A 22303-nucleotide genomic window follows, 5' to 3' on the forward strand; every position below is an offset into this window, starting at 1 on the left:
GCAGCAAAATTGTACTCAATCACAATCTATAACCTCATGACCCGGCATATCCCCCACTCTATCATTACCACCAAGCCAAGGGATCAACCCTGATTCAATGAAGAGTGCAGGAGGGCATGCCAGGAGCAGCATCAGGCATACCTAAAAATGAGGTGTCAACCTGGTGAAGCTACAGCAAAGGACTACTTCCATGCCAAATAGCATAAGCAGCAAGTGATAGACAGAGCTAAGCGATCCCACAACCAATAGATCAGATCTAAGCTCTGCAGTCCTGCCACATCGAGTCATGAATGGTAATGAACAATTAAACAACTTACTGGAGGAGGAGGCTCCACAAGTACCCCCATCCTCAATGGTGGGGGAGCTCAGCATATCAATGCAAAAGATAAGGCTGAAGCATTTGCAACAATCTTAAGCCAGAAGTGCCGAGTGTATGATCCATCTTGGCCTTCTCCATAGGTCCCCAGCATCACGGATGCCAGTCTTCAGCCAATTTTATTCACTCCACAGCAATGGATACTGCAAAGGCCCTGATAATATTCCAGAAATAGTATTGAAGACTTGTGCTCCAGAGCTTGCCGTGCCCCTAGACAAGCTGTTCCAGTACAGCTACAGCACTGGCATCCACCCAGCAATATGGAAAATTATCCATGTATGTCCTGTACACAAAAAGCAGGACAAATCCAATCCAGCAAATTACTGCCCCATCAGTCTACTCTCAATATCAGTAAAGTGCTGGAAGGGGCCATCAACAGTGCTACCAAGCAGCACTTGCTTAGAAATAACCTGCTCACTGACGCTCAGTTTGGGTTCCACAAGGATCACTCAGCTCCTGACCTCATCACAGCCTTGGTTCAAACATGGACAAAAGAACTGAATTTCAGAAGTGAGCTGAGAGTGACTTGCCCTTGATGTCAGGGACGCATTTTACCAACTGTGGCATCAAGGACCCCTAGGAATTCTGAAGTCATTGGAAATCGGGGGGAAAACTCATTGCTCCTTGGAGTCATATGTAGCACAAAGGAAGATAGTTGTGGTTGCTAGAGTCAATCATCTCAGTTCCAGGACATCACTGCAGGAGTTCTTCAGGGTAGTGTCCTAGGCCCAATCATCTTCAGCTGCTTCATCAGTGACCTTTCTTTCATCAGAAGGTCAGAAGCGTGGATGTTCGCTGATGATTGCACAATGTTCAGCACCATTCATGACTTCTTAGGTACTGAAGCAGTCCGTGTCCAAATGCATCAAGACCTGGACAATATCTAGGCTTGGCTTGACAAGTTACATTCATGCCACACAAATGCCAGGCAGTGACCAACAAGTGAGAATTTAACCATCTACCTTGACATTCAATGGCATTACTATTGCTGAATCTCCCACTATCAATATCCTGGGATTTACCATTGACCCAAAACTGAACTGGACTAGCCATATAAATACTGTGACTACAAGATCAGTTCAGAGGCTTGGAATCCTGCGGCAAGTAATGCACCTCCTGACTCCCCAAGGCTTGCCCATCATCTAAAAGGCACAAGTCAGGGGTATGATGGAATACTCTCCACTTGCCTGGATGAGTGCACCTTCAATATCACTCAAGAAGCTCGACACCTCCAGGACAAAGTAACCCGCCTAATTGGCACCCCATCCTCAAACATTCACTCCCTCCACTATCGACTCACAGTGGCAGCAGCATGTACCATCTACAAGATGCACTGCAGGAACTCACCAAGGTTCCTTAGACAGCATCTTCCAAACACACGACCGCTACTATCTACAAGGACAAGAGCAACAGGTTCAAGGGAACACCACCAACTGGAAGTTCCCCTCGAAGCCACACACCACCCTGCTTTGGAAATATATAGCCGTTCCTTCACTGTCACTGGGTCAAAATTCTGGAACTCCCTCCCTAACAGCTCTCTGGATGTATCAGCAACACATGCACTACAGCAGTTCAAGAAGGCAGCTCATCACCACCTTCTCAAGGGTAACTAGGGATGGGCAATAAGTGCTCATGTGATGCACATATCTTATGAATGCATTAAAAAAAATCTCCAGACTGGTCCTCTACATTCGAATCTCCATAAATGTGACATCATCCAAACTCTGCTGCCTATGTCTTATCTCCAAGCAAGTCCCAATCCTCTATCACCCCTGTGCTTGCTGACCTACTTCGGCTCCCAGTCAAGCAACATCTTGATTTTAAAATTCTCATCCTTGTTTTTAAATCACTTCGTGGACTTTCCCTCCCCTATCTCTGTAATGTTTTCTACCCCATAACCCTCTAAGATATATGCACTTCTCCAATTCTGGCCTGTTCTGCATTCCCAATTCAAATTGCTCCACCATTGGTAGTTATGCCTTCATTTGCTTAGGCCCTAGCTCTGGATTATCTTCCCTACACCTCTCCCCCTCTCCAGCTCACTTTCCTCTATTAAGACATTCCATAAACCCCTTTGCTCAAGCTTTTGGTGATGTGAACTAATGACTCCTTCTGTGGCTCAGTGTCATACTTTGATTTAAAATGCTCCTGTGAAGTGCCTTGGGATGTTTCATTATGTTAAAGGTGCTATATAAACATGAGTTGTTTTTGAGCTCCAGATGTGCGCTGGCTGCCAAACTGAAACTTATAGGTGTACAATTTTATTCCTGTATTTGGAACAATTAAAGAAAATAGCTCATGTATCTGTACATCACACATATCTGTTTCATTAATAATACAATAACATAAATTTTAGGATTCAAACCTCAACTGTTTAAACATCTAAATTACAATTGTTTACGCAGATAATACTTCAGCACACATACACTAATGCAGACATGAGTGCAAAAAAGAACCTAACACGGTTAAGATAAGCTGGGGGAAAAATTCAACTTTGCTTCACCCTTTTCATGGATGAAGGGTTTTGGGATGAATTTCAAGGGAGCTCCAGGGAGCTCCTGAGCCAAAACTCCCAAGCTAAATTATTAGATGGCTTATCCAGTATCCAGTACTGGATTTGCATAAATTTCCTTCAGTTAAGTATTGGGAAAACTGAATCCATTGGTTACCTGCCTGGAGCAGATTTTAGACTTCCTGCAGATGGATATTGGTGTAAGTTTTTTGTTGGACTTAGATTGAAATTCAGCGACAAATTTGAAGAGCTTACACTTACATACTTTGTTCAGTTGGCCTGGGTGTTGACAGGCCTAAGCATTCGTTCCTAAAGGTCTTGTTTGAGGCTGCTCAAAAAATGGTGAGTTTTTTTTAATCGTCACATTTCTGTAGGGCAGGGAGAAGCAAGGCTGTTCTTCCAGGCTCTACAGATTGCAGATGCTGGCAGCCTGGGGCTGTTTCCTTCCCCATCTCCGCTCCTCCCCATTCTCCTCAGCAAGGCCTACCAGTGGGCTGACTCAGCATTGGAGCCAGCTGGAATTGGTCAGACCCTGATTGGCGAGCTGCACCATGACACCCTATTGGCGTCTAAACTTACCTGTTTAATACAAATGGGATCCAAGTGGATCAGGCTTTAGGTTTCCTACATTCTGCACAAAAGGCAAATTATATGCTGACTTGCTGCCTCTTTTTAGCTGATCCAATTTCTTGGCCACAATTGGCCCAGCATAACTACTCAAGAAAGGGGCAGAAAGTCATGCTTTCACTTATTTTTGTATGCTATGGCTTTTTATCAATTACAAAACAAATAATTTAGGGACCTTAGTTGACTTGACTTCCTAAAGGAGGTGTTCTACATTTTCCTATTATCCAGAATAAGTGTAATTCAGAAGGATTACCAGATATCACCTCAGGCACTGACAAATTGGCACAGATCTTCTGGTCTCTGGATCGTCAAGAGATTGGACATACCCCCCTAAACGTTGAGACCCCACACACTGACTATGTGGGAATTGTCCAGGAAGTTTGAACTGCTGATGGGCAATTACCCTGCTCCCTCGGTCCCTCCAAAAAAAATCTCTGACTCTGAGTTAAAGTTGGAGATTTTGGACAGTTCTGACTTACTTACATAGATAGTTACCCAGAACACGAAAATCCTAGTCTAACGCCTGGGTAGCTATACAACTGAAACCCCCCACCCGCCTACCACAATCACTCACACTGACACCCCCTGACAGCCCCCTGACCCACCAACTCCCCAACAATCCAAACTGACCCTACCTTACCACCCAACACCCCGCGACCCCTCGAGTCCCACTTGACTCCCCCTTACCTTACCTGACCCAATGCCACCACTCTACTCACCTACCAACCTACCCACCTATCATCCCACCCACCTGCCACTCTACCCACCTACCACCCTACTTCTCTACCCATCTACCACTCCACCCACCTACTACCATATCTACCTTACTTCCCTACCCATCTACCACTGTACCCTCTCCCATCCTAGCACTCTACCCACCCTACCCACCTACCAGTTCACCAACCTCCCACCCTTCCTCCTACCTACTTACCTCTCCCACCTGCCACTGTACCCTTTTACCCACTTACACACCTACCCGACCACCTTACCCATCTACACATTCCCCGCATCAGCCATTCACTCACCCATTGATTCAGACACTCATACACTAACACACTGAATTGCTGTTTAAATATTCCAGCTTTTCAATGTGTTAGTGAACACAACAGAAAAAGGCAGCTAATGCTGTAAAAAGGGGGTGCGGCTTGTCTTCCCCCACCAGTCCAATGCTATGAGGCACAGTCCACATTAGTTTAGGTCTTAGCAAACACTTGGTGAATCTGTTGAAAGTCCCTTAAAATATTTGTTGATTGGCAGTTTCCAATTTAAAGGTTAGATGGTCAAAATAAAAATGTTATTATACTACATAAATAAAAAATGATGAAGCCTTAAAGGTGAGTTAGAATGTGAAAGATTTCACTTTAAGTACAACCTATAAGCTGATACCATGATACCATTACACAAGAGTCTGCTTCTAGTTGGTTTTATGATTCTGTGTTTGGAACTGTGAAGCTTCTTCATTGACTGACATCAAAACTTAAGGTAATGGTAAGACACAGGCAATACTATCAGTTAGCTCTCCCATATTTTGCGAACAGTACAAATCTAGCAAGCATACAAGGACTCTTCTAATTCAGAAATGAGCACTGTCTATATTGTCTTTAATGCTATACAGGAGAAGTGCTTGCATAAAGGATACATCACAAGGACCTGCATAATAGAGAGTCTGTCCCAAGAATGAGGAAGGCCTTTTGATTTCATTTTATTCTCTGTTAAGCCTTGGCCATTTCACAGTCTGCTCAATTTTAGTTAATTGAAACCATTTCCTATTCTAGATATATTTGCTATAATATTAATATTCAATCACCAAGATCAGAAATATAATACAGCACATTTCATAAAATGTTTCATGTTTACTGTTTTCTCTGTTGAATCCCTATTGCTCTGCCTGGCTGATCTTTTCACCCTTCCTTAGTGCAGCTCTTGTTATCCAGTCTCTCTATCTTTCTTCCCATTACATTGCTTTTATTGCCTTGGTGACCCATTACTACTGCTGCTGAAGCACAGTTAGATCAATCAACTGAGCATATGGCATAAAATACAGCAGAATGAAACCTCATGATTATAAGCTCTGATATTACAGCAAATTCTTCTTGGTGTTACACTAGTTTCATTTTTTTTTCAGTAGAAGAACTCAAACCTCAATATGATGAAATCCCTAAAATATATGCATCAGAGAACTCAATGAATTTAGAATAACAAGAAGGCAGTTGTTTTCCTTCTCTCTCTTTAAATCTTTCACCTTTTTAAGATGTGCAACTGAACCTTTGTCCAATGTGGGGTATGATTAAATTAATACATTAATTTAATAATAAATTAATTACATATAATTAATAAATAATTAAATGTATTTTTAATTTAACAATATACTAGGGGGAAATGCTGCATCGTTCAAATTTGAGTTGCAGCTGTTTTCATCTGCAAAATGAAAAAACGGAATGAAAATTAGTTAGATTTTTAAAAAAATCTTCATTCACTTCCAATACTTTGGTTGACAAAAAGTACGTATCAGACTTTCAATGCCTTTTGATATACAGCTGCACAAATATACATTGCCAATATTTTGCAGTTATATTTTCAATTTCACATATTGGAGTAGAAAATTCATCTGTGCCTGTTTTCAGGACATACAGTGCACCCACATCATGCATCCCCTCTGAGAAGTCTGAGGCCTAAAATTTGGAGTTATGACAGGAGCTACCATCTCCTGTCATGCCTCTACAGACTGTTTGCCATCTCAAGAAACTAGTTTCTGGCGAAATGGATCATTGGCAGCAGCCCTCAAGTAAGTGCTGAGGGGAGTGATCGTGCTTAGCAAAGGCTGCCAGGAGTGCTGTAGAGAGTAGGTGCAAATGCCGTTCCACTCAGACCTGCACAATTTCCTGAGGGGTCCGAAAACAGGTGTACGTTCTTCATTAACACATGCAATGAACCTTTGCCTGTTTTAGGCAGCTATTCCGGATGCTTGATGATCAACAGTTTTCAAACATCTTTAGGGCACTAGGGCACAAGACATGGCCCTGTTAAACTGGTTACTTTTGCAAAACAGCCACTAGAATGAGCAATTTTTACCTCTATGTCTTATTCCTGCAGTATGTATTAATACAGCACACACCAACATATATAGGTTGCATTCAACAGCATGATGTGAGCATATGTTTGAGAAAGGTTTGATTGATTTTTAACAAATTTAGAAAGAAGGACTCATCTATTGCCATAAATCACAAAGCCTAAGCAATATTTGTGAAATCTCATTCATATTCATTAACAGCCTGTTAAATTTATGAAACCTGTTCTGATCTACAAAATCATATTTTGATTGATTAAATATTCATTTAAACAGCACACAATGTCAAACTTACAATTCTTATATGAATCATTTATTCTTAAATGCAAAAAATGTGAAACAGTGTAGGCATATAAGAAGTAAAAATTTATTAAATAGAAATATATAAATATTTCTTCTACTCAGAATTATTATTTATAACTGTCTTTCCTTTTTTTCTTCTACATTGACATTCCTCACACCCTCCTTCGGTCCTGATGTCGGATGGCTCCAAGCAATGAGCATCCCCATTACTGCTCTTATTGTTCTTTAGAGCTTTTCCAGCAGCAGATGGTGTGACAGTATGGGGAAGTAGAAAGTCAGTTTGTTCATTCCTTTTTTTTCGCTTTTGCTCTTCTCCATCTGAAACAACCCTCTTAAGTATAAAATCTGAGAAACATATTTAGTCCCAGGATTTGCTGAAAAACATGGGTCATTATAAATATGCATCTATAGAATATGTCATTTCTGTGATGCAAAAGTTAAGGAATTATGACATAAATGACTTATGCCATTACTCCAGTCATGCCATAATCTCCTGCACCTTTTGTACCAGTGATAGATCCTCACCGAAACAGGTAAAATAGCTCCACCCTCATCAAAATCAATGGCAATCATCAATTTTCAAAATTAACACTTATTTGGGTTGCTGCTGCCACTTAGACCATGAAAGAACTCAGCTTTCAGAATACAGATTGTCTATCATAGGTAACTCTTGTGATGCTTGATCGACACGCACCAGCTCTAGTTATTGCACATTGTGGAAGGGCTTTGCTTCATAATAGATGTTGTCACGACTTAATGGAATCCTAAAAACAGAGCTACATTTTTAAAATATATAAATTGGGACCCACGTGCATAGGGCTACTTCTGAAATTATCTCCATCTCTGGCTATATTTTCTTTCCAGTCGCAATCCATGTTTAGTGTATGAGCTCAATAAATATTAATATAAAGACAACTTCGGTCAGAGAACATGCTTGGCTGTTAAAACAATTAATTCACAAAACAACCAACTCAAATATTTGAATTAAAAACAGGTAAAGATAATGGAATGTGACATTTACAAAAACGTTAAATAACCTACTGAGTTACTCGCTGTCTGACATGGAATATTGAATGTGTATCATTCATCAGCTGTGCCACTTCTAACTCACCACTATGCTCACTGCAACGTGTTTCAGTCTGTGGTCCAGCAACTTTTGCCTTATATTCACCATTGGAGGATGGGAGAGCACAATGGCTTAATGTAACATTTGTCACTAACATATTTCATTGTAGTGAATTTCAGGCCATTGTCTTCTGGTGACAGCTTGATTAGAGTGATAGGCACTGAGACATGGCCCTGCAGTCAACTAGTGGCAAAAACCAAGTGGTTTATTTTTGCAGGTTTATCATTATGAAAAACCTAATTTACATCACAAGTTATTGCAAATATGACAAAACCCAGACACAGCTGACACATTGGGAAGAATTTTCTCAGCTTAGCCCCTGCTGAAGGGGTGGGACCATTAGCAGGCTGGGAATCTGTTGTATTCTCCAGTGGGCTTTGCCGATGCTCTTTAACTGAGCCATAGCATTAACAACCCACCAGATTCCTTAGCTAATCAGGCAGGGCAGGCGGGATAATGTACTGATTCTGTCAAACAAAAGATTTCGACTTAAAGGAACCTAGGCATGGGTTAGAATGGGCAACCACAGGAAAGGAGAGGAGACCTGGGAAGACTGTTCATCCCGTCTCCCCGTCCCCTCCCTCCAGGTTTCTCACTCTTACCTGGAGGCCCTGCAGTGGGGTCTGAGGGATTATATTGAGGTGATCTTACCCCACCGCCATCTCTCAAACCAAGCAGGCGAGGATGGAAGTAACCAAGAAAGTTAGCAGCAGGAGGTGTTCCCTCCATCTGATTTCCTCTTTAAAGATGCTCCTTAAAACATAGCTCTTTGCCCAAGCTTTTGGCCATCTGACCTTGTGGGCAAAATTTAATGTCCCTGATGTGAGTCTGGTGGGGAACCTACATAGCTTCCATGGGGGTGCCCCAAGCAAATTAAGTGCTTCTCAGGCACTTAACTAGACAACATCAGCCTTTCTCCAGGAATTTGGAATGTGGGAATGGAAATCCTGCCCACCAAGAGCTGTTGGCCAATCAGACACCAGCAGCTCTCCATGGCTGGCAGGCCCACCATGAACAATGGCGGCTGCCGCTACTGCTGTGAGGACTTCACCAGAGTTCATTGGATTACTGGACTCAGAGGGGTGAGAGCAGGATGGGGGTCACAGGGAAAGGGGCAGGATCGGGGTCAGTGCAAGGGGGTCACACCGGCACCAATAGGATTCTGAACCTCAAGAGGGCATGACATGTGAGTGATATAACACTTCGAGGTGCCGAGCCTCATATTCTGGGTGGAATCATCTCAGATTTGCACAAAGTGTGATAGTGGGTGGGGAAAAAGAACATTTTATCTGCTGGTCGCGATGGTGGGTTTTTGCGCTATATCCTCCCATACCTCATTATGCATTCCTCAGAAACATCCAAATTGCTGGCAAGACAGTCTCTGATTCGCCTGCCCTGCCGTCACTTCAGGCCTTCAATAATCCAGGCGCCATATTTAAAGGGTGCCCCTGCACAGAGCTAGTATGCTTTAAGGGACCGGAAGCTGCTGCAAAGTCATGGCTACCAAAGGGAGGAAACATGCTGCCCCCAAATTTAGTGACACTTCCCTCAAGCACCTACTGGATGCAGTGCAGGCCCACCATAAAATCCTCTACCCACTCTTGGCAAAGACCAGCAAGCAAGCTCACCTATCCAGCATGGGAGGTGGCGGCAGTGGTGTTCAGCACCAACGCTCTGCAAAAGAGGACCACCACCCAGTGCCTAAAGAGGATGAATGATCACCATTCCATCAGGATAAGTCATTCTTCTAATCACTCTCAGCTCACACAGTCACAAACCCTTCACACATCCACAGAGAGCTCACTCTGCCAATTCAAGGGACATCACTATTTGCTCTCTCACACATACCTTCATTGGCCCTGCAAACTGTGTCTTCATCTCATCCACGGCACCACTCACCATCCACACATGCCTGGTATCCTTCTCATCTGGCCTGGAAGGCATCCTGCCCACACTCTCTCCATCTGTATTCATGCAGGACAAGCTGGCACACAACAAGAGGGAGAGGTCACAGGCTGGTGAGAGGGGTGCGGGACTGCTCAATCTCATTCTAGTTTCCCTTCCTCCTCAAGGAGTCAGCCAGGGAAGGAAATCTGCTGTCCTTACCTGGTCTGGCCTACTTGTGATTCCAGACCCACAGCAATGTGGTTGACTCTTCAATGCCCTCTGAACAAGGGCAATTAGGGATGGGCAATAAATGCTGGCCCAGCGATGACCACATCCCATGAATGAATAAGAAAAAAGCGACGATGATGTGGAATACCCTTGGTGGACTGTATTGCAGTGCTCCACCAGGCTTATCGAGGCACCTGAACCTCATTTTCAAAATGGCTATTGTTTGATCCACCAAAGTCTGGGTCATGGCATAAGCCCCATTGTACCGTCACTCTGCTGCACTCTGAAGCCACTGCAAGGGCATCATCAGCCACATCCTCTGTGGGTAGCCGTTGCCCCTGAGGAGAAAACCCTACAGCCTCTCTGTACCCTGGAAGATGTTAGGGATCTGAGACCTGTTAAGGATGTAGGGGTCACGGATGGTCCTTGGGAATTGTGCGCAGATATATAGAATGTGCTTGTGGTGGTTGTACACCAGCTAAATTTCCAGTGAGTGGAAGCCCTTGTGGTTGACATAGTTGACTCCTTGTTGCCATGGAGATCTAAGCACCACATGTGTGCAGTCGATGGCACCCTGCACCTGTGGAAAACCAGGGATCTGCATGAATCCCAGCGCTGTTGCTTCCTGGATTTCCTGATCCTGGGTGAAATGCACAAAGTTCTGTGCCTTTGGGAAGATGGCATCCGTGACTTCCTGGATACACTTGTGGGTGGAGGCTTGTGAGATCCTGCACAGGTCACTTGTGGAGCCCTGAAAGGAGCCACTAGTGTAAAAATTGAGGGCCACAGTCACTTTCATGGCCACTGGCAGAAGATGTCCTTCATGTCCCCGTGGCATTAAATCCTTTAGCAGGTGGTATATGTGGTTGACCAGTTCCCTAGATACTGGTTCTCGGTCATCAGCAGGAATGACAGGTGCTGTCTATAGACCCAGTGTCTAGCGAGGTGCCTATGAATGACTGTTCACTGTGGATCTTCAGCTGCGTGCGCAGCAGGCCCTGCTGCCTCTTCAACATTAAGGTGCTCCTCTCTTTGGCAAGCCAGGCACCTCTGCCGTTCTCTTCTTCTACTCTTCCGATCTCTGTAAGCCATGAGGCATACCCCAGAATCACCAAGCTCCATGATCCTGATGTTCTCCTGCAGGATCAAAGAGAGAGATATGTGCGTTAGCATGGATGTACTTGGAACCTTTCTTGGTTAAGTCTTAAGACCCCTTCATGCATGCAGGAGTGTGCTGGCCACCACGTGGATGCCAGTGCGTAGTGCACTCATTGACTATCTGAAACTCCACTCACCTCTGCCCCACTCCACTTGACCAATTGCCGGCAGCTTTGGCCACTGGACTGAGCTGTCCCCTCAGCTCAGGCACAGGCATTCTCCTAACCCACACTGTAAGGCTGCATTGTTAGTTTGAACCATAATAGATATTGGCTCAAACCTTAATAAAGTCATTGTAAAGGGCTGTGAGCGCCTCCACCAATGACTGCGCCATGGCCACCTTTCACAATGGGTTTGTACAATTTGCCCACTGGGTCAATTGCTCTGCTGCCCCCTAAAACACCCATTAATTTGCAGTCTGTGCCCAAGGGGTGAAAAGTTCTGGAGCGTTTGGTGGCATATTCATGCTTCGGCTTTGCAGAAAAGCTTCAGAGGCCCCACTCCAAGCATGTCAATGGAGCTGCAGTTGAATAGTCACAACTGTGGAAGAATACTCATTTTTGACAAGCTTTTCCAAGTGCGTGGCCGCTTCCCTGATTCCAGCGAGCAGCACTTATAATTAGATGCAAATGTATTAAAATAACGCTCTCAATGTGTGGCGGTGGGAAACGCCTTTAATGGGTGGAGCGGACAATTGCAAATTGGCTTCACGACAGTGGAAAACCAATTTTTGGCCTTCTTGCCAAATTGTCCCCCCCCTCCAGCCCGATGCCAATGGGGCCCGAAAATTTCAGCCTCTGTCTTTCCTGGCATTCTCCTGCACAATGCTCCTCACAGCACATCTTGCATCTGCACTTATTGTTCTCTCTCCAGGCAGCTCACAACCCCATCTAAGCACCAATACTTACACTCACCCTCATCCTATTGCCCTCTTGCTTCCTTACCTCACAATCAGCCTCCTTAATTGTTACCCTTCCCAGCTACCCACACAAGTCATTATTAATGGTCATGATTCTCTGCTTCCTCTCCCTGCAGGGAAAGAGAGCACACGACCTCATGGAGAAGCAGAGATCTGGAGGGTGGCCTTCCAGTGACAGGCAACTGATGGCCACTAGCAATGCGTGCCGACCTGGTCCACTAGGAAGTAATTCTTGTATCAGGCGACTGTAAATGTCAGTAATGACCTATCCTGAAAGCCTGAGTCCCCTGAGGCACTGGAGTTTACACATGTCAGGAGAGCTGATCCTGTGCCTGTAGACCCTGTGTTGGGGGTCTTGACTCCTTTCCGCTGGATGTGTCCACTCAGTGTCCATCATCTCTGCCTTGTGGAGCGACTTGTGGCTGATGTTGGTGTTGCCACTCCTCCGAAGTGCAAGGCAGAGCTGCAGCAGATGCTCCCATGCTGTGGTGGAGGAGGGAAAGGCAGCTGTCGCTTTGTAGAGTGTAAGACAGGTGAAGTGACTTACAAGAAGTTGGCAATCAACAACCACAACAACTTAAATATTAACTTTATATTTATATAGCGCTTTTAAAGTAATAAACATCCCAAGGCACATCACAGGAGCATTGTAAAACAAAATTTGACAGAGCAACATACGGGCTGGAATTTAATCCAGCCAGTCACGGCAGGAAACATGGTGGCTGGGCCTACTTAATTGCCGGAGAGACCAGTCTGCTGGCAGCGGGAAATCCTCCTGCCATTAAATCTAAGGCAGGAAGGGTCTCATGCAGGAAAAAGGCCCACTCGCAGTGGGATGTCAATTTGGCTCAATTGATGTGTTTTTAAATGATATCGCAGAAGGTTAACATGCAGATGAGAAATTGAAAGGATTAAGAATAGACCTTGGGGAACTCCAGAGATAACAGAGCAAGGAACGTGAAGCCATTGCAGGCGATTTTCTGGCTAAGCTTTGATAGATAAGAATGGAACCAAGCAGGGCATCCGCAGAATAGAAGTGATTTAAAAAAAAATTTCATGTGATGTGGCTAGGCCAGCATTTATTGCCCATCCTTAATTTCTCTTGGGGGGGTGGTGGTGAGCTGCCTTCTTGAACCACTGTAGTCCACGTGGTGTAGGTACACCAACAATGCCTTTAGGGAGAGAGTTCCAGGATTTTGACCCAGGAGCAGTGAAGGAACAGCGATATAGTTCCAAGTCAGGATGGTGAGTGGCTTAGAGAGGTACTTGCAGATGGTGGTGTTCCCATGCATCTGCTGCCCTTGTCCTTCTAGGTGGGGAAGGTTGCAAGTTTGGAAGGTGCTCTTGAAGGAACCTTGGTGAGTTGCTGCATGCATCTTGTAGATGGTACGAACTCTGTCAGTGGAGGAGGGAGTGGATGCTGAGAGTGGTGGATGTGGTGCCAATCTAGCAGCTTGCTTTGTCCTGGATGGTGTCGAGTTTCTTGAGTGTTGTTCGAGCTGCACTTATCCAGGCAAGTGGAAAGTATTCCATCATACTCCTGACTTTTGCCTTGTAGATGGTGGACAGGCTTTGGGGAGTCAGGAGGTGAGTTACTCGCTACAGAATTCCCAGCCTCTGACCTGCTCTTGTAGCCACAGTATCACATCTGACTATATGAAGGAGGGTTGTGTGGGCAATTATGTCGAAAGCTGCAGACTGGTCGAGTAGGTTGAGGAAAGATAGGTTAACATCATCAAGGTCACAAGGAACGTCACTTGTGACTTTACCAATGGCAATTTCAGGACAGTGGCTGAGCTGCAAACCCGATTGGAGGATTCAGACATGGAATTGTGGGAAAGATGGGCCTGGATTGGGAAATGACAATATGTCCAAGGGCTTTGGAGAGGAAAGGGAGATTGGAAATGGGGCAGCAGTTTGCAAGTTTTGAGGTTTCAAAAACAGATTTTTTAAGGAGAGGGGTGATGACAGGAAATTTGAAGGGAAGGCGGAACAGGATCTGTGAAAAGAAAATATTAACAATATCAGCTAAAATGGGTCCCAGTAAGGGAAATTGAGTGATCAACAGTTTGGTTGGAATAGGATTGAGGAATAAGGAGGTGAGTCTCAAGGACAGGTTGGGGTTGGAGGTTGCATTGCAGGAGATGGGATGGAATCTAGAGGAAGATGTGAGTTCAGGGCTAAGGCAGCGGGGAATTTTTGGGGAAGTTTATCCCAGAAGGCTAGGGGAAGGGAGGGAAGTGATAGGGGCAGCTGGACAGATGGTTGCGATTTTTGTGACAGACAAGTCCATGAGTTCCTTACACTTACCATCAGAGGAGACGGTGGAGGAGGCAGGGGAGGTGGTTTAAGAAGACAGTTCAGCCCAAATAAAACAAACTGCTGTGTCACAATCTGGTTCATCTAAGGGCAAAGAAATAGCTAATGAAAACAGCGGTGACTAGTGTTACAGTTGCATCCTTGTCAGCAGGTGTCAGAGCCACACCTCTATTGAATCCTGAAGTAGACAACATGATTCTTTTGCCCACTAGGCACATGTTTTATGAAGTTGAAGGCGTGGGGTCAGGCCTGGTGAGTGCCTTGCTGTTGCAGTGTGTTGTGTATGCAGAAACTGTAGAAAGAATATCACACGACATCAATCACTGCTGCATAACAGAGCAAAGTGATTGTTTTCCTGAGAAATTTGATGATGCAGTGATAAAAATGCTGTGCTGCCACCAATGGCAAGGAATGTGGGCTGTGGGTTGCATATTTAAAGAGCTCATCAATCATTTGAAAGAGAAAAAAGGAAATGGAATCGTATGTCTCTGCACAATCCTGGTTAACTTCACTGCTCTTTGATTTTTATTGTCGGATAAAGTATGATGGATGCACAAGTATCCAATTAATAATCAACCTTCTGTTCAGCTGAGTTTTTCCCCCATTATTTATTTTCTGTGCTCTGTAGGCAGCTCTGCTATTTGCTTTGCCTCCTGCATTTTTCACATTTCAGCCCCGGCAGATGTGCCAACCACATGTGAAAAAAATCTTCACTTCTCAGACAGAGCAACAGTGGGATGTTCAGTTAAGGCAGAGAAAAAAGATGATCATGTGGTGTGCCCATAACACATTAAGAAAGCCAACACCTTGTAGTTTTTGTTGCACTAATGACATAAGATCCACATTGTTCTGGGTTTTTTTCCCCCTGAAGAAATGAGCACTTAAGTAGCGTGTGCTGGTTTTATGGCAGAATCCAACTAAATACAAAGTTGCCTCAATTGTTTGTTATGTTCAAGTTATGTCTACTGAATCCCTACTTAGCTCATAACAGAACTTCTCCCTTATTCAATAGGCCAGAGAATGCATTTTTCCTGCATTTATGCCCATTCTGAATGGGCATACATTTATGTCCAAATTTTGGCTTATCGTGATCTAGTATTTTATAACAATTTTTCTAGTGATTTTTTAAAAGATTCTTCTTACAGAAAGCCAGTTTATTCTCAATCGGGGTTTTAATGCTTTAAAATTGCATCACAAAAGCTTCCCACAATTTAAAAAAAAATGCCTAATGAGCATAAATGATCATTTGTTGGCTGGAATTTTTAAATTCCATAGTCATTAAGCTAAAGAAAGGCTTAAAGAAGGAAAATTGCAGTTGTCTCTGCTTTCCTCATTTCCTCTGATATTAGCTAACAGTGTAATGTTCCTCCACATATGCTCATATCCCATATTAGGGTAATGTGTAATGCCTGGGGACTTGAGAAACTTGCACTAATTCGTGATTTACCACATATCTTCTCCCCTACTACATATTCCCTAATTGAAAAGCAAACTATTTTTATTTTTATCTTTAAATAGTAATTTTGCTGCTCAAATCTAACTGAATTCAGGAGAGCACAGGCTGCCTGAACTCCAATCCAGAAATAACAGTCATTTGAAGCATAAAAGAGTACGAGGAGAAGAAAACCTGATGAAGCTGACTCCATTTGTCAATGAATGCATATACCAGGAATTTTCTAGGGGTTCCCCTGAGCGAAGGTGGGAGCTTCTGCACAAGGTCAGTGAAGACCCTGGATGCACGATGCAAACAGAGTATCCACTGATCTTCTGCTAAAGTTACAGCATCCAAATGGGAGAACCCGCAAAGAAATTATCGGCAATCAACTTCAACCGAGGTCTGATGCTATCTAAACTGCAATATCAATAATACAAATCATTGCATGGTTTCTTGCAGTGTTGCTTATTTATCCAATTTCTCTAAGACTTTGATCTAATCTAGAGGCAATGCATGTGATCTCTGCAGCTATGTGACAGGTTTGTTAGATTCTTTATTGGTTTCTTTGTCTGATTTTTTTTCCCCAGTCAAATACACTCCCATTTCCAAATATCCTTGTGCTGTTTTACACTTTTTATGGGCTGAGTTGTTCTCATTGGTGATGTAGTGGAGCTTATTATTTCCCTATAGTGGCTGGAAACAAATGTGAAAAATCTGCTTAAGTAACATTGTACAATGAGCTGAATTTTATTCATCATGTATGAATGGGCACCAATGTGCGATGTCTCACAGTGCCTGGAGGTATTTTACAAATTCTGTTCAGAAATGTGAAGTGTCAGTAAAAAAAATATTGGTTAATGCATTTAAATCCTGATAGAGCCAAGCAAGCATTCAATCCCAACGACAGAATGGGTTCTTTGCCATTATGCATGCTGGGCAGGGAGCTCCATATTCCACAAAGGTCATTTCTATCACAAAGCCTGCCGCCACTTCACATTGTTCGGCATTCACTGACCTCACGAGAATTTGGGGCAGGAAGGGAACATGCTGCAAGGGGATGTGCCAGCGACCTGACTCGGTGCAAGTGCAGGTACAGCAGCTTTCTAACAGTCCATTGTATTGTGTTTGTAAAAGGGCTTAGTGCATTAAAGGATGTCTGTCGTTTATAATTTGCGAGTTTCCATGGCTTCAGAGTGCATCTTCTATGCTTTGGCATGCAAGTTATTAGGACCTCTCAATAAGTGTTCATTAGTACAGGTTTCACTGTACCCTTTTAGTTCCATCTTGCAAGATGACAAACCTAAACAATGCTGCAGAGAAACATGTACGTTTGACTCAGTGGTGTTAATCCTATCCTAGGTCAGAAGATTGGGGGTTCAAACCCTACTCCAAGTAATTGGAACACACAGGCCAGGGTTTAGTGCAAAGGGGCTGGCCCCGCCCACCAGGCAGAAAGTCAGGTGCAAGTCCACCCCTGTCTGTCCTGGAAGCCACAACACGTGGTTCAGGCAATTAGCTGCCTGAAGTTGTGGCTTCCACACCTCTAAGGCAGCATTTCCTACCTGAGGTAGCTGCTAGCCACTCAGAGAGATGGCAGTCCTTCTATTCCAGCAGTACCACTGGCAGTGGTGGCCATTTCTGGGACTGAAGGTTGCAGACCAGGAGCATCGCTGGAGCCCCAGAGTTCATATGAGTGGGGCATGGGCTCACTGGGACCAGTTAGGCAGGCCTCTGGTGAAGGAACAGGCCAGCCAAGAGGCTGGGAGGTGGTTCTTACAGCAGGGAAAGTGCTCTATGCAGCACAGGTTGCCTAGTCAGATTTCCCCTCCGTCCCCACAGAGCCTGCTGCAGGGGCCATATGGTGTGGACCACCCTTGGTGCTGGTAAAATACCAGCAGTGGTGGGAAGAAGCCCTTAAGTGGCCAGTAATTGGTCATTTAAAGGCTTCAATTGGCCAAGGGCAGGTGAGCCATCCACCACCTACTGTGCTGGTGGTACCAGTAAAGGCAAGGGGAATGCACCACTTGTCAGCTGCCAGGAGGATGTAAAATTCTGTCCATAATCTCAACTGACACTTCAATGTAGTACTGAGAGCATGCTGCATTGCCAGTGGTGTTGTTTTTTCAGGTGAGATGCAAAACTAAGCCCCATCTGCTTGTTTATTGAAATAGATAGACCCTGTGCTACAAATTGAAGAAGAGCTAGCAAGTGCTTCTGGGAAGTATTTATGCCTCAACCAGCATTATCAAAATAAATGAACCAATCATTTACCTCATTGCCATTTGTGAAGCTTTGCATTATGAACACTGGCTGCTGTGTTTGCCTATATAACAATAGTGATTACACTTCAAAAGGTAATTAATTGGCTGTGATGTGCTTAGGGATGTCTTGAAAATGTGAAAAAGACTATATAAATGAAAGTTCTTTTTTCTTTAAATCGACATACTTTGCTATCAAACTGCTATGTACTAAGAGATTTATAATGATGCCCTTATCCTTTCTACCCTTTCAATACAGCACTGGGTATATGTAAATGTCAATTAGAGTGATAGGGTATGTAAAGAGCTATGTTTCATCCAAAAGCCGTGCATGCCTCTGGGTAACATATTAGTTGAAATGGTGTTGACAAAGTAGTTTGTAATTAGTAGATTGATTGAATTGAGCAAGAAAGTGGAATTGCTGGGCACAAAGGAATTGGACTATCTTTCGCAGGAGAATTTCATAGAAGGAAGGCATGCTGGAGGTCTGTAGCCTTTTATGAGCCATTAAAAGTCACATAACTTATATTATTTATTCTATTTTAAAGCTTAAAATCTCAAATTTTAAAAAATGTGGAAAACATGAGAATCGCTTGTCTTCACACAATCATTAAGTGACAGGAACGTCAAATGAAAATTAGAGATTAATTACGTAGCAGCCAGTGATTAGAGACAGAATAAACCCCAAAGTACTTGCACAGTCATACTTAGCAACAGAAGTGTGACTAGCTTATGTTGTGGGTCACAGGGAAGTGATTTGTGATTTGCAAATCTGGTTACCAGATACCTACCCTCATTTATCGATTCCCATGGATGGTAGATTAATTAGAACATTGTGATATGCTTCGCATAGTGATGATCGTGAATAATATGGGTCAAAATTTTTGCTTTTGCAAGCATTGCAGGCATTTTAATGTAAATCAGTGGACTTATGGCAAGAGCACTGATGCTTTCAATTTGAGTTCAGTTTAGCTGTTAAATGAAAATACAATTTGTATCAACCGACATGCTGTCAAAGCTTTATATCTCGCACTTATCAAGACAGATACAAGAATGGCAAATTACAAAGGGACCAACTATTTATACTGCATGAGAAGAGGGTGCTGATTGGTTGGCAAGTCCATGAAACATGTCCAGGCATTATGCCTTTTTTGAATTAAACAAAAGCATGGGGACCTTAGTGCACTGGTTCATTCTCCGTGGCATTGCCTCGGCCAGAGGCAATGCCACGGAGAATGAACCAGTGCACTATGGTCCCCATGCTTTTGTTTAATTCAAAAAAGGTGTAATGCCTGGACATGTTTCATTTGCCTTGTAGAGGATAGGCCCCTGGATATGAATATATGTAGTTTTGAGCAAATGTAAATGAGCTACATTGTGAGCCTGACTGATAATGTTAAATTGGTTCTTAACATGATTCTTAGTGCTCAGGATTGTTCAATAAGCACTGTCCAATCACAGAATCAGTAGGTTCTGGAGTAGTAGGCATACTTGGATAAAGAGAGCAAGGGATTGTCTTAGGCGTGGGTCAAAGGATTATGTCAGGCTAGGAAGATAAAGAAGTCAAAATTTATGAAACTCGTTAGGTGTAGTAAAAAATAAAAACAGAAAATGCTGGCTGGACCCATCTTTTGTTTCTTTACTTGCCCCATTGCTACTCCCTTTGTCTCTGACCCACCAACTCTTTTGCCATTTAATATCTCCTATCTTCTGCCCTACGCACAGATCTTCCCTTTTGTTCTTTAAATGCCTTCCCAATCTTCACCAACATAAACCTATTGCACTGCTAATGTTTCCCACTTCTGATGAAAGGTCACAACTTGAAATGTTAACTCTGTTTCTCTTTCCATAGATGCTTCCAAGCCTCCTGGGTATTTTCCAGCATTTTCTGTTTTTACCTTTTATTTCAGACTTCCAGCAACTGCAGTATTTTGCTTATGTTTAAGTGTAGGTTGGTCATCAAGGATAAGGAGCTGTCCAAAGCTGTAGGCGTATCAGTGTAATAAGGCTTTGAATTGGGAATATTTGGTATGTCATAGTTATATGTTGTGTTTTAGTGTACATAGCTATTGAAGGGTCAATTATTTGAATGCACTGTTCTGGATGTGGAGCCTAATGCATGGGAAATTGCAGATAGTGCATGAACAAATTCCAGTTACATGCTTCCATGGGGAAACACTTCAATCTGGGAGTGTGCATTTGGAAAATCAGCCCTATATTGATACTTAACATACATATGCTATGTTCATTTTGAACAAAAAAATATAGATGATTTGAAGATAACATTGGGGAGTTGAGCGAAGGCAACTCTATGGATTGTGAAGTAGATTACATCAGACAACTTGGCAAAGAAATCAGCAGCCAGCAGAGATGTTACAGTCCTCGTAATTCTATTGCTCATTGAATCAAATCTTTCTTTCAATCTTCTGAATTCCATGGATGATCAAAGCAAAACTGGGTTAGAGAAAGTTGTAACATTATAACTGAGGCAGAATTATAAGTAAGAGATTAAGGCAATAATGCAATGTTCCAACTAAAGATTTAGTTGCAAAATAATGGTCCCATGTGTTTGATAGCAGTTTCAAACGGCTGAAATGTAATACTAGGAGGTAATTTTCTTCTTACCAGCATAACATTTGGACAGAAAACTTTATCTTTATTGCTGTATTCCCAGAATATAGGAAAATATAACTGCAGCCAGATAAATTATACTGTTAAAGGCTTCATTTATTGCTTTATCTGCCAAAGCATATACTTCAGTTCGGAGTGAGACATGAATTAAATTGAAAATCTTAAATAGCTTGAATTGACTCATTTCTAGTCTTCCAATTTATGCAGACTTAAGACAGCTTTGGGTTGAAGGTACTCTCTGGGCAAAAGTTGCTTCATTTTTCTTCGTGCACAAGCCACCATTTTGCATTTTTCACTGTTAAGTTTCACTGGCGTAGTAGCACACAGAAAGTGAGCAATTGTCACTGGAGTCAAAGGAAAAAAAATAACTTGAACTGGGATGAGACCTTTAACTTGTGTTTAGAGATGTACAACCTGGTGGAAGTATTTTGTGTAACTAATCCTTGTTTGTGGGGTTAGGCACTGCTGGTTGTCTTCATGAGAACGGTATATTCATCAGATCAATAAATGCAACTCAAGATATTGACAGAACCTATCCAAGCAACTTAAAATTATTGAAAATGGTAAGGCGCTGGTCTAGATTTATTTATGCTCAGGGAGGTGAGTGAGAGCCGCTACCATTTCTGTTGAATTCTGCACTAATTATCTTTCGCATTTTGAGTTTGCATTTGCCTCTGGCCATGGAGCTTAAATGGCCCATGCTCATGTTCTGGTATTCCTCTGTGGAGTTCCAATTTTTAACTTTTTGAATTAGGTTCAAGAAAACTTGACATCCAGCTTATCCAGTTGAGTGGATAATTTATAAATACACAGATATCACAAACACAGTACTTTGAAGAGGAAACTATTGGTTGGGATTGCAATATATCTATGAATATGTTGAAATATGAAGGCACCGTGAAATTTGTCCACCAACAATGAATTTATCTATCTACTTCACTCTTGTGGACAGTATCACAGCAATATTTTCAACATTGATAGTTGTCTTTTTTTATCTAATAATTCAGTTGCAGTCCCTGCAAAGAACCTAAAGGAGCCCACAAACATCAAGGTACATCAATAAATATAAATAAAATGGAGACCGAGAAGTATACAATCGGATGTATATGAGCATTAGCATTGATACCTTCTTAAAAATCCTAACAGAAATGCTGACAGTATACCCAGAGATATAATTCGATGTAAATTTTCCATTGGACCACTCCCAGCTGGGATGGTACAGAGTAAGACTGCTTCCTGAATTCTTGTGCATTATTTCATGATATTTCATGAACGTCTGCTTTTGTTGCTTGTTATATACAAATTACAGCCTTCACCACATAGTCACTCTTTAAAAATAAGAATAAGGGTTGTACTCTGCTTTTCATTGGATATAGGAGTTGCTGTGTTCCTCCTTGTCCACATCATTTTGATTCTCTTTCTCTGAGGTTCTCAAATTGGATCTTGAAACAATTACC

General features: G+C 42.9%; 1 protein-coding gene across 2 annotated transcripts in view; it reads left to right on the plus strand.

Moving 5' to 3' along the window:
* The window catches only part of LOC121281836 (chemokine-like protein TAFA-5), a 352162-nt gene that overhangs the window by 288966 nt on the left and 40893 nt on the right, over positions 1–22303 (plus strand). The gene's annotated exons all lie outside the window — the stretch shown is intronic.

The sequence above is a fragment of the Carcharodon carcharias genome, chromosome 9 (assembly GCF_017639515.1).
Source record: "Carcharodon carcharias isolate sCarCar2 chromosome 9, sCarCar2.pri, whole genome shotgun sequence".
Lineage (NCBI taxonomy): Eukaryota > Metazoa > Chordata > Chondrichthyes > Lamniformes > Lamnidae > Carcharodon > Carcharodon carcharias.